This window comes from Melanaphis sacchari, unplaced genomic scaffold (assembly GCF_002803265.2).
Source record: "Melanaphis sacchari strain LSU unplaced genomic scaffold, SCAv2.0 Contig13_pilon_pilon, whole genome shotgun sequence".
Classification (NCBI taxonomy): domain Eukaryota; kingdom Metazoa; phylum Arthropoda; class Insecta; order Hemiptera; family Aphididae; genus Melanaphis; species Melanaphis sacchari.
In genome coordinates this window covers 63,238-75,401 of record NW_020270588.1, presented here as the reverse complement: position 1 = coordinate 75,401, position 12,164 = coordinate 63,238, and the positions used below count along the sequence as shown (strand labels likewise).

Here is a 12,164-nt window from a genome sequence, read left to right as displayed (position 1 = left end):
ATAAATAATTAACTTAAATGATTTTTGACCATACAATGTATAGAATTATAGATAATGAATACTTGTGTTTTAGAAATATTTAATAATAATAAATAATAATGAATTACCTATAAGATATAATTTATTTAACTATCAAAAAATTTTATTTTCTAGTTATAAATTTTAAAATTTTTTCGTAAATAGACCTGTCTATGTTCCAAGAAACTTCATTTTTCATATATATAATAACATTGATAGAGCTAAACCTTTTTACTTTATGACAGTTGTAAATAATTATTCCCTTTTTTTAAAACAGAAAAAAATATTTTATCATTTTTATTAAAATATAACACAGAAATTAATTTTTAAGGCAATTTAAAAATAAGGAATGTCTGTGTTTAAACTTTAAAATCAAATTATTGAGGTAAATATTTCCAGGGTGATTGAACTTAACTTGGGTGAAAAACAAGTACCTAATGGTTTGACAGGACTACTGATAATTATTTTAAACATTAGAATGGTTAAAAATTAGTATTTTTACTTATTATTATGCTGATGTATACTTATATATATATAATAATTTTTTTTTTACATTTTTCGAGTATATCACAACTCACAACAAATACTGACCATTGCGTTAGCACTTTTTAGCTATTTTTCAAAAATATCTTTAATAATTATATATAATTATAACGAAAATTAATTTCATTAAATAATATAATATATTTTCTATATGTGTATATAAATTATATTATACCAATGATTATATTTTAAGTTGAAGGGAATATTCGTGTTTTCAAAATTGTTAAATTAAGTTTATTTTTTTTTTCAAACACCGTTATTTTTTTAGTACAGATCACCCATTACCTTATTTTAATCTAAGTGAAATTCAACTAAGATAAGTGCAATTTGATTTCCCGCATAATTTGTATTTTTTTTTTTTTTTTGTTAGATCATAGTTATTTTTTTAATATTGTATGACTTTTATACCAAATTCTGCTTCCAAATACTCTGTGTAAATGCAATTAGCTTGAAACTTCATTATTCTTTTTAAATAAGTGAATTTATTTAATATTTCTTTCGTCAGAAAAAAATAATTAAAATTTGTTAACACGCATTTGAATAGTATGTCAATTTTATTTATTTATTAATTAATAGTCGGACAATTAACACTTATTATAAGAACAATTAATGATCCATTTTTAATCATGACTATATTAGAAAATACAATTCTACCATCCACCACATTATTCTTAAAAAAATATTTGAATATTTAATTCTTGATTCCATCCAAGAAAATATAATTACAGCACTTATTACTGTTATGAGCTTTATTAAAAAATATTTTGTTATATTTTATTTAATTATTATATTTTGTAAAATATTGAATTTATTTTTTTAGTATTTTTTAATTTTTTAAAGAAATATAAAAAACATCACACGTGACAAATTAATGTTAATTAGTTTAAGACTTTTTGAGATTTTTATCATATTTTTCCAAGATAAGCTTCCAAAAAATTCAAATGACTTGATTTTATAGAATATTTTAATTTATTTTGAATTTTCTTATTATGAAATACTTAAAGACTAAGACAGATACAAAAGATATGTTTTAAATAACAAAAATTACAAAATAATATAAATTTATCTTTGAATTGGTTTAATTTATAAAATTTATAATAATAATTGTTACTAACAAGTTAAATTGTTTTACTTAGAACTATTTTTTTTTATCATTGAATTGAAATTTAACAACTTATACATTACACTGATCTATTTAATGACGATATAAATACATTAAAAACCAATTGTACAGCAGAGTCTATATTTCTAATTAGGGATTTTTAATTACTAAACTTAACTTTATAGTTTGGATTGCACTACCGTTGGCAAGAATCGAGAAAGGTATAACCTCACTTAAAAACCTTTCAAGCCTTTTAAAAATGAATAAAAAATAATTCTTATTTTTTATTTTTAAATATTGCTTAAAATGTCTAATAAAAAGTTCTATAAGTATATAAATGTATAGAATATTTTTTTATTTCTTTCCTAATATTAAAGTAGTAAATATATTTACTAAAAGAAAAATTATTTATTTCTTATCTTGGACTGCTTGTGTAAACTACAATCAAGTGCATTAATTTTAACATAAAGATTTTAAGAAATCAGAGTACTTGCTTCTGTCGTATAGTAGATTTGAATTTATCAATTTCAATAAATCATTGTACTTTCATAAAAAACGAATCGAGCGGAGACGGAAAATTCAAATTTAAAACACGTAACAAATAAAATTACCGAAATTTTTAATTTATTTAGGTAATATAACTTTCTGAGGAATATGGTATTACGTTTTTTAATCTTAGGAATCTATTTAAATTGAAATGTTAAGTTTTATGTGCAAATATTTAATAAAATGTCCACATTTTGATAGATATATTTACCAAACTATAAGAAATAACTAAATAATATTGCACATTATTTGTGATAAAAGTTTGTTAATTATAGCTTGAAGTGAACCAATAAAATTATTTTGTTACATCCAACTCCTTACAATACCCAATAATAATACCAGATTTTCTCTTATCGGTTGCAGCCTCTGAGAAAAAGGTCTGGCCACACTTGACGAAGATAGTTCAGATTATCAAAATTCAGAATATATATTTGTAAAAATATTATGAGCAAATAATAAATTAGCTTTTGTAGATAATATGACTTACACAACATAAATTAATTTTACGTTTTAATTGTTTACAATTATAAAGTATTATATTGTTTGTAGCCTTGTAGGGACAATAGGTATTAGGTACATGTTGTATTGACATAACACAAGAAAAGTAGATGTATCAATATAACTTTTCGACACTCCTTAGTTTGTTGTCACTTGGCAAAATAGTTCAGAATTTCATTAATAAATCAAATCATGATATAGGTACTACCTATAACCTATAATAGAAATAATAGAATAAATAATGTTTTGACGACGTGTCGACTTGTGGATTAATGTATTAAATTACTTTAAATTAGGACACTATATAGTAAGTAGTAGCCAATAGGTATATCAACATAATATGTAAATGGTATAAAAAATGAATTTTTAAAATATAAAAAAAAGTAATTAATTCAACTTATATAATAGGTTATCTCTTAATATTTTATTTATATTTATAAAATAAAACATTTATCATGAATTTATAGGTAGTTGTATTCATTTAACTCTTATTATTCTACTATAACCACAGATCCGGTATGGTCTAGTGGCTAGGATACCTGGCTTTCACCCAGGAGGCTCGGGTTCGATTCCCGGTACCGGAATAAATTTTTTTGCAAATTTTGCAAATTATAAAAAAATATATTCTGATTTTATATTATGATATATTTATCAACAATAATATTAATGTATATAAATAAATAATTTTATTATTATTATTATTTTTTTCTTTTTTATGGTGTTTTAAGAAAGTGTTAATAGTTTTCTTGTTACAGTATATCCTATATATAATATCGTTTGATTGAAATTTTACGCATTATGAAAATATATATAAACGTTGTAGATACAAAAATTTTCAAGTCTTTAAGAATAATATTTTTTGAATTATAATAAAATAATACTATAACCGATATTTTTTTGAAATATCTTGAACTGTCTATATAAAAATTATGTTATGTATTAAAAATACTTTTATATAGTAAACATAAAAAATTGTTTAGAGTATTGTATTAAATTTCTAAACTTGAAAATTTTTATTAAGTTAAAAAACAAAATTCGAAATTTAAAAAATTTAAAATGTTTATGAATAGCTTGAAATTAATCTAAATATTATTTTGAAAATTATATTAAGTTAAAAAAATGATAATTTAATTAATAGTTGAATGTTTAAAATTTTTATGGTCAATTTTCTACGAACTCTTTAAATTATATTAAAAAAAAAAAACTAAAACCATGTGATAAGAAATTGTAACTTTACTGGTGAATATTAAAGTTTGTCGAAATTCTAACTTTAAACACTCATAAAAGATAAATTTATATTTACGTTCAACTTTTATTTTACTATAACAGCAAAAAAAAATTTTAAAATTTTAATTTTTAAGTATAAATATTTTGACTTTTGATCTTGGTGAAGTTTTTTATTGATATTTAAAAAATAACAGAATTATTTTAAAATCTATAAATAAAATATGATATTCTTAAGAAGTTTTGAAAATAAAAATAAAATCTAAAATCTCATAATTCCTGGTGGCTTATTCCTTTTTAAATTACAACAAAATAAGAAAATTGATTTGTCAAAAATTGGTTTTGCATAAAAATTTCTGTTTTTCTCTAATTTTTTTATTTTGTTTTTCTCAATTATTAAGAAAAGTGCTAGTAATTTTTTATTTATACTAGTAATGTTTACGTATATGCAATTAAAAAACATTATTTCGTAAATTTACAATATGTTACTTTTTATGAAAATCATAGTGGGAATTATAAATACTGAAACGCTTAAACTGAGTATATTATATTTTATAATAATTATAATTAAATATTTATTTTTTTTTAATTTGCATTTCACGTAAACTAATTTAAGATCTAAATTTTAACGATTTAATATATAGATTAAAAATGTAAATATAGATAATATTTTTATCTAAAAACTAAAGAAAACGTTTTACCATAATTATATAATCCAATAATAAAGAAAGATTTTTTATAACTTGATGTTATGAAACACGGGTACCTAGGCATAGCATCTATAAGATATAACGCTAAAAATTGTATGAATATTACGTATAATCAATGATATAATTATAATAATGTTACAAAAGAATGACCTAGTAATGGTTTTACCTTCTTAGCATATTACGCACTAAAATAATTTGTCACTTTAAATTTTAGATAGTGCTATAGTGCCATAGGACACGGTCACCAAATATCATACTATTATATTGTTTGTTTGGTATTATACTGCTATAATTATATTTCATTATTTATAATAACAATATAAAATGTTTCCCGTAATTGAATATCCCTACTATAACTTGAATATAATTAGAGGATTAATAATAATTACTTATATCACCAAAATGTGTCGAAATATTTTTGAAACGGACAATATTTATATTGTTTATTAAAAATATATTAATAGCATTAACTAGTATATATTTTGTTACATAAATGAGTGACATTGATGGAGTATTGGGTAATTTAGGTTATTAATTATTGGTGAAATATTTTAATAAATTACTTATAATTTAAATAATTTTTACCTAAACACTAAAAAATAATATGTATAGCTCGTATTCAAATATTATTATCATATAATAGGTCAATGTCGATTAGAAACACGCATGTCTTTTAATTTCTACAGATCATAACGAGGCAACTAATAAATCTATAGATTATTATTATTTTTATCATGAATTGCTTTTTAAAACAATGAAATTATATTATATGATTCGTATAATCTTAACCATTAATAGGATGTCGATTCAATCTCCAGTTTTTACACTTTAAAATAATATATTGTGAGTTGTATGAGCTGACGTCAATAACTTGAATGAAAAATAAGAGAGTAATTTTATTATATTGATATTTTTATGACTTAAGTGACTAAAATTAATTGCTTTGTTGTAATTTCATCAATTAATCACCTATAACCCTGTGAAATAAATGTTAATTCACAACAGATACATGTGCTCATTCATTTAGGACAAATACTGTTTTATTAAGAGTATAGGATATTATGCTCTTTATATCATAAAAGAAATGAAGTTCAAAACAAGATTAAGTTTTACTATAATAATGCGTCTTATATAATATGAAATTATAAATATATATATCGTCAAGACAAAATTTAAAAATCACTGTGATATGTAATCATGCTAATGATCGCTGAAGAGTGAATTTTAGCATTTATTTACGTAGATGCAGTTCTTGGTTCGAAAAATCAACTTGATATTGTGAAATTTTAAGTCGAATACCGTACTAAGTTAAGATCATTTTTACGATTAATTCGTAAAACGGATGTTAAATGTTTGTTGCCATACACAGATGCCATAAACGCTATAAAAGCAGATAGACTCATAATATGTTAATGTTTGGTAGGTTGACAATGAATTCATAATAATTAACAATTTCAATAAAGATTTCGGTCGTTTAGTAGTACTCTTTTTATTTAAAACAAATTATTCAATAATTTAATAAAAAAATTAAGAGGGGAATTTATCATACGATTTAACACATGGTATATACCTACTTATATGTGGTTATGTACACAATATAGCAATAATAAAAACAATAAATAGTAAAATATCTTCAAAATTACTGTATTTAAGCAAGTTTTTTTTACTGCATGGCAATATATGAATCGTATGTGCTGATCAGACTCTTCTACTCTCAAAAAACAAAAAAACAAATGTAATGCAATGGGTATCTGCTGTACATAAAGCATATTTGTTGCTTTAACGTGTAACTACTTACGTATGTAAGTAGAATTCAAATTCCAATAATAAGAGGTATATTAAGATTATGTGTATTTAATGTGGATTAAAAATTATCTCTAATTCTAAAATACAAATTTTTGTTTTTTAATGAAATATAAATAAAATAATTAATAATAAAAATCAGTTGAGAAAAAAAGTTTACACTTATTTTTCTGACAAAACTTATTTAAAAATTGAATTTTCTTATGTAAATTCAAAACAAGACAACATTATTATTTAATAAATAAACACTGGTTATTTCTGTAGATACTTCATTTAAATTAATTAAATTGTATATTAAGTGGTAATGAGTCTATATTTTTAATCAATTTTATGTTTTAAAATATTTAAATTATAATAAAAATATTTGTAACCGTATATTTATATTAACATTTAAATTATTTATAAAATTAAACATTACATTTTAATTCATTTATATTACAGATACAGGATGTTAATTACTGATTACTGATTAGTGATTACTGTTGTAATTTTTTTATTTTACCACATAAGTATCAACATAATATTATATGATCCCTTAATATATGGTTATATATCATATTCGAACAGTTATCAGTTATCACATTATAATTATATTTCAAAACAGTGAATTGTAACTATAAGTATATTACCGTACTGGTATATACGACATAACCTTCAGATATAACCGGTCATATCCAGACGAATTTGCCAACAACTTACTGTAAAATGTACAACTGTCATAAATATAACATTCACTAATTCGCAGATCAACTTTTGTACAAATAAGTGTATCTACACAGTAAAAGTTACATTATATTATTATATGGTATAATGCTTAAACATTATGGTTAAACACATTAAAATAGCTTGATATCATAACCTCAATAACACTTTTTAAATGTTTCTATGTATCTTGTACCATTATACCATGACAAAAATTAAAGAACATAATAATATTGCTATTGATTTCACTATATATTATTTAGTCATAAATTAATCCAAAACTTATATTTATTATGTACAAGTTTATTGAAAATGTATCTATTTTAATAAGATTTTAAATTATTATAACCATAACATTATAATATATTTCCTTATTATTATTATAAAATGAAAAAAACTTTAAAAAAAAAACATTACATGAAAAATGTACGTTTTGAACACTGATTTTTAAGGTCTTTAAATTTTAAATATATCGATTTGATCAGCAAAAATTCCTAGTATTATTAGCTCATCAACCAAATAGTAAAAGTGAATAGCTATTTAGCTGGTATATAAAAGATTATGTTTTTTGTTGTCAATTAAGTCAAAATCTAAACTAAAATAACAAAAACATTGGGTCAAATATTATTTTTAAAATACGTAAATTAACACTGAATCTGAAAAAGATTTAATAATAAGATATCAGAGAACCTTCGAAACGCATCAAGGATGTCATAGAAACGAAGATAGTGATAATATGGTACCCGAGTTTCTTCATAAATTAAGAAAAAATTTTAGCCTTTTTGATTAGGTACCTAGATCCTATCATAGCAGTATTTAGTTTCGTATAATTTGATGAAAATGATATAGGATATTAAACATAATATCTGAGTGTTTTGAGTTTATAGAAGGACATGAACCTATTAGTTTTTATGCTTAGACATTTAATATAATTGACCTAATTTAGGAAAATATTTAACTTGTATGAAATGGTATTATTTCTCAAGGATGTGATAAGTAAATTTGATGAAACCCTTATTTAAGGAAATCGAATATACGATGTAATAGATAGTTTATATGAATTAATTTATAAAGTATAATCAATCAATTAATCAAATTCAACGGGATCTAACCTTACACATCCATAAATGGATTTATAATAACTTTTATTTTTAATAATACATTACCTAAGTATAATCAAATTAATTAATCTTTTAATAATTTTTTCAATAACCTCCGACTTAGTAGTGTTTGGATATTTTTTATTTTTCAAAAGATCTCATAAGACTAATTGCGGGTAAATGTATTATTATGTATTATTAAAATTTGAAAATAAAGATGTAAGTTTTTATTATCACAGAACAATATACATTTGTAAATACAATTATATTTACCTATATTTGTAAGCCTTAATTTGTATTCAATCTTTGGTAAACAAAATTATTAAAGATTAATTAAATTAGAAAGGTTAAATAACTTCTTTTAGACGGTGGCCATGAATATTATTAAGGATTAAGTAATATTATAATTATATGATAATACTATATAGTACAACACAACCATTGTGTATAATCAAATAATATAATATATGTTTACTCCACCAAAAGATGGATTCTAACTTCTAATATATGGTTATTCGGGGTCATATTTAATATTTTGGCGCCCTTCGGCCACAAATGTGTGAAGCTCTCACCCTTTTTTTTTCATCTTAAATTAAATGGTGTATAGCGTACATATTCAATAATAGTAATCATTAAAGATTAAATGGTTAAAAAATATTCCCCTTAGAAAAATTTTCTTATAATTACTTTATGGTAGTTGTTAAATTAAATAGAAGATAAAAATTTTAAATTAAAATTCGTCTATATACATAATATAGTTAAATTTAAATCTAAACGAATTACATCAATGTTTGGAAACTGGGATTATGAAAAGATATTTTATCCTTTCACAATTAATAACACAATAATTTTTTTTCGCACAAAAAATTTACTGTTTAGGACACTTATCTTAATTGTTCCAGAAATTTTAGAATCATATTGCAAAACTTAAATGTACCTAATAATATTATTATTTAATATATTTATTAAAAAAATACCATTGATTCAAAATTAATTGATAAAAAAAAAAAAAAAGGTAGTTATGTGAGTTCTGCTCTACTTTATAGTAGATACCAAGTGAATTAATGTTATATTTGAATTTATTGATGTATCATTGAATATGATTAACGATTCTGAGTGGAGACGGTCTGTCAGCTTATATGTATATTTCATGATCTTTTACTTTTATATAGCGATTAAAGTAATTTATATTATTTTTAGTATTAAAGTAGGTTGTTATAATCTTTTCCAAAAATATTGCACTGATTATATATTTTAGTATTCATAATTATTATAATAAATGTATTAGGACATGATGTGGTGTAATGTTTGGTTGCAGTAGCTAAAATATAGTGTTGCGGGCAAACACTGTTCGGCGTTGCTAACTCTCGGACGTGTGACCACCCGGGTTCTTAGCGATGAAGTCACGTTCTACATACGAAAAACATGTACTTCAAAACTTACAGTATCGCATTCTACAGTAACAAACTAAAAAAAAATTCACAATTAATAGACTAAGTTGTCAAAGCTTAAAATTAAGAAAAAAATAAAAATATTTATATTATTTTGTATAATTATTAAGTAAATGAAAATATTATTGCTTACAGTAAAATTCATGATAATAAAATGTACGTAAAAGTTTTAAGTTTTCAAAAATAATGTTTATAAATTATGACAAAATAAGTAACATCGTATTATCTATCGTTTAAATAAGTAATTTTAACTTAAAATATCTATAAAGTATAAATGTTTTAATATATTTTTTAAGATTTTATGATATCTGTATGAACTACTTATGTCGAATCTTCTATTAAATTTTCAAAACTTAGGTGTAAACAAATAGTTAGCAATTTTTTTGTAATTTTTATGAATTTCGTCAAAATTGTAACATCAAATGCATATTAAAAAAAATTCTGTATATATATTTTTTAGATTTTATGATTTTAGTATGAATGACTTATATAGAACCTTATATTAAATTGTTAACAATTTTTACCCGACGAATTTTTTTATCAATAATTATAGAACCAAAAAACCAACAAAAGTAATTAAAAATTGTCTATGCCTATAAGTAGCTTAAAAATAGTTGATAATTTTTAAAAATTTTACTATATAATTAAAATTATATTTTATACATTTGGTGAAAATTTCAAGTATCTACTGTATTTTTTTTTTTTTTTTTAATATAACAAATAATATTAAACTTTGTTTGAGGAGATATAATTATTGTATAGGTGAATATCCAATGTCATAAAGATTTAAACTTGAAATTATCATAAAAAATTCATTTGTCTTTCCGGTTCAAGAATTTTTCAGTTGTATAGAAGCTAAAAAAGTAATGAATAACCTTATATTATATGTAAAAATCTTAGGTATAAATATTAAAATTATTAGGAATTTCTAATTACAAAATAATTTATAAATTTTTTTAGATTTTGATGAATTTTGTTAAAATTCTTATTTTAAAAATTTATAAATACATATTATGTTTATATATTTTAAACATTTTTAATCGAAAAATAAACAATTTATGAAAAGTTTTGTATTAAATTTTCAATTATTTCTACTCAATGAATAATTTTTAATCAACAGTTATTTTATAGAAAAAAATTCATACATTTCTCATGCCCATTGTAAAAGAATCAAAATATTTGAGGAAAATTTGATCGTAAATTGAAAGTAATAATTTAAACATTTGGTGATAATTTCAAGTATAAGCTCTTATTCGTTCTTTAGTTATATCAAAAAAATAAAAATAAAATTAATTCTGTAAAAAATTAGATTTAAGTAAAAATTTCTGCTTTTCCTATAATTTTTTTTTTTTTTTTTGGTTTTTTCAAATTTAAAAAAAATCATTAGAAATTTTAATTTTTTTGATATTAATTTCTCCAAAGTACAAATGAGATTCAATTTTCTATCTAAAACTATCTTCGAAGTCGAAAATCAAAATATTTTATCGACATTTACACATTAACAAAAAAAAAAAAACTATACACTTATTGTTGTAAAATCAGTACAATGTACATTATTGATTGATCAGCTTAAAACTTAAAACATTATTAATTCAAATTTTAATGATGTCATGGTTGAATATAATTATAATTTAATATGTTTTCAAAATTATGCAATATTGATAGAATTTCTAGAATAATATAAACTGTAAAAAACAGTAAATTTTGTAAAAAAAAAAACTTTTATCTTAGTTATTGGTGTTATTGCTGATAAATATTAAATAATAATTTGTTTACTGTATTAGTTCTGAGCTGAACACAGATTAGGTAATTTAATATAAGGTAGAGATTAAGAATATCATACCTAGTTAACTTTTTAATTAAAATTCAAAGTTGTAAGTAAATACAGTAGAAGCCGCTTATTAGAAACACGAATAATTGATACAATCGTGTTATTGAAAAAAAACGTCTCGGAGCGGACTGGCCGTATATTTGAACGTTGAAAATAAATCGGATTATTGAAACATCACATTGGTTATTTGAAACAATTAGGCGAAGGTAATTTGAAATATACACCGGTTATCCGGAAAAAACCAACGTACTTTAAAATTATCTTTTCTGTCATTACGTTTATTTTTACTGTAATTTATCGTAAGTATAGTAGGTACTAGGTACCTACATAATATGTAAGAAATTCCCTTCCTGTACGTATTGTTTGAAGTTTGAGGTATCCCTGGCACTCTCATTAATCAAAGAAACTGTGTCCTCAAGACAGCAACCCAGCACAGTGCAGATGAAAAAGGCTTTGAGCAGCATTACTCGTATGAAAATATAATATATGGTCACTCGACGAAGAAAACAAACATCGATAGATGCATACATATTTTAAATAACATAGTAAAATATATACATACTTTTTTAGATTATACATACATAGTTAATAATACATTGTTTATTTTTTTTAAATATTTATTTTCATTTTTTTTTT

General features: G+C 21.8%; 1 non-coding gene across 1 annotated transcript; it reads left to right on the top strand.

Moving 5' to 3' along the window:
• Nucleotides 1-3,219: 3,219 nt before the first annotated feature.
• Nucleotides 3,220-3,291, top strand: Trnae-uuc. Its single transcript has one exon. It is a non-coding gene; the product is annotated as a tRNA-Glu (tRNA).
• The last annotated feature ends 8,873 nt before the right edge of the window (nucleotides 3,292-12,164 follow it).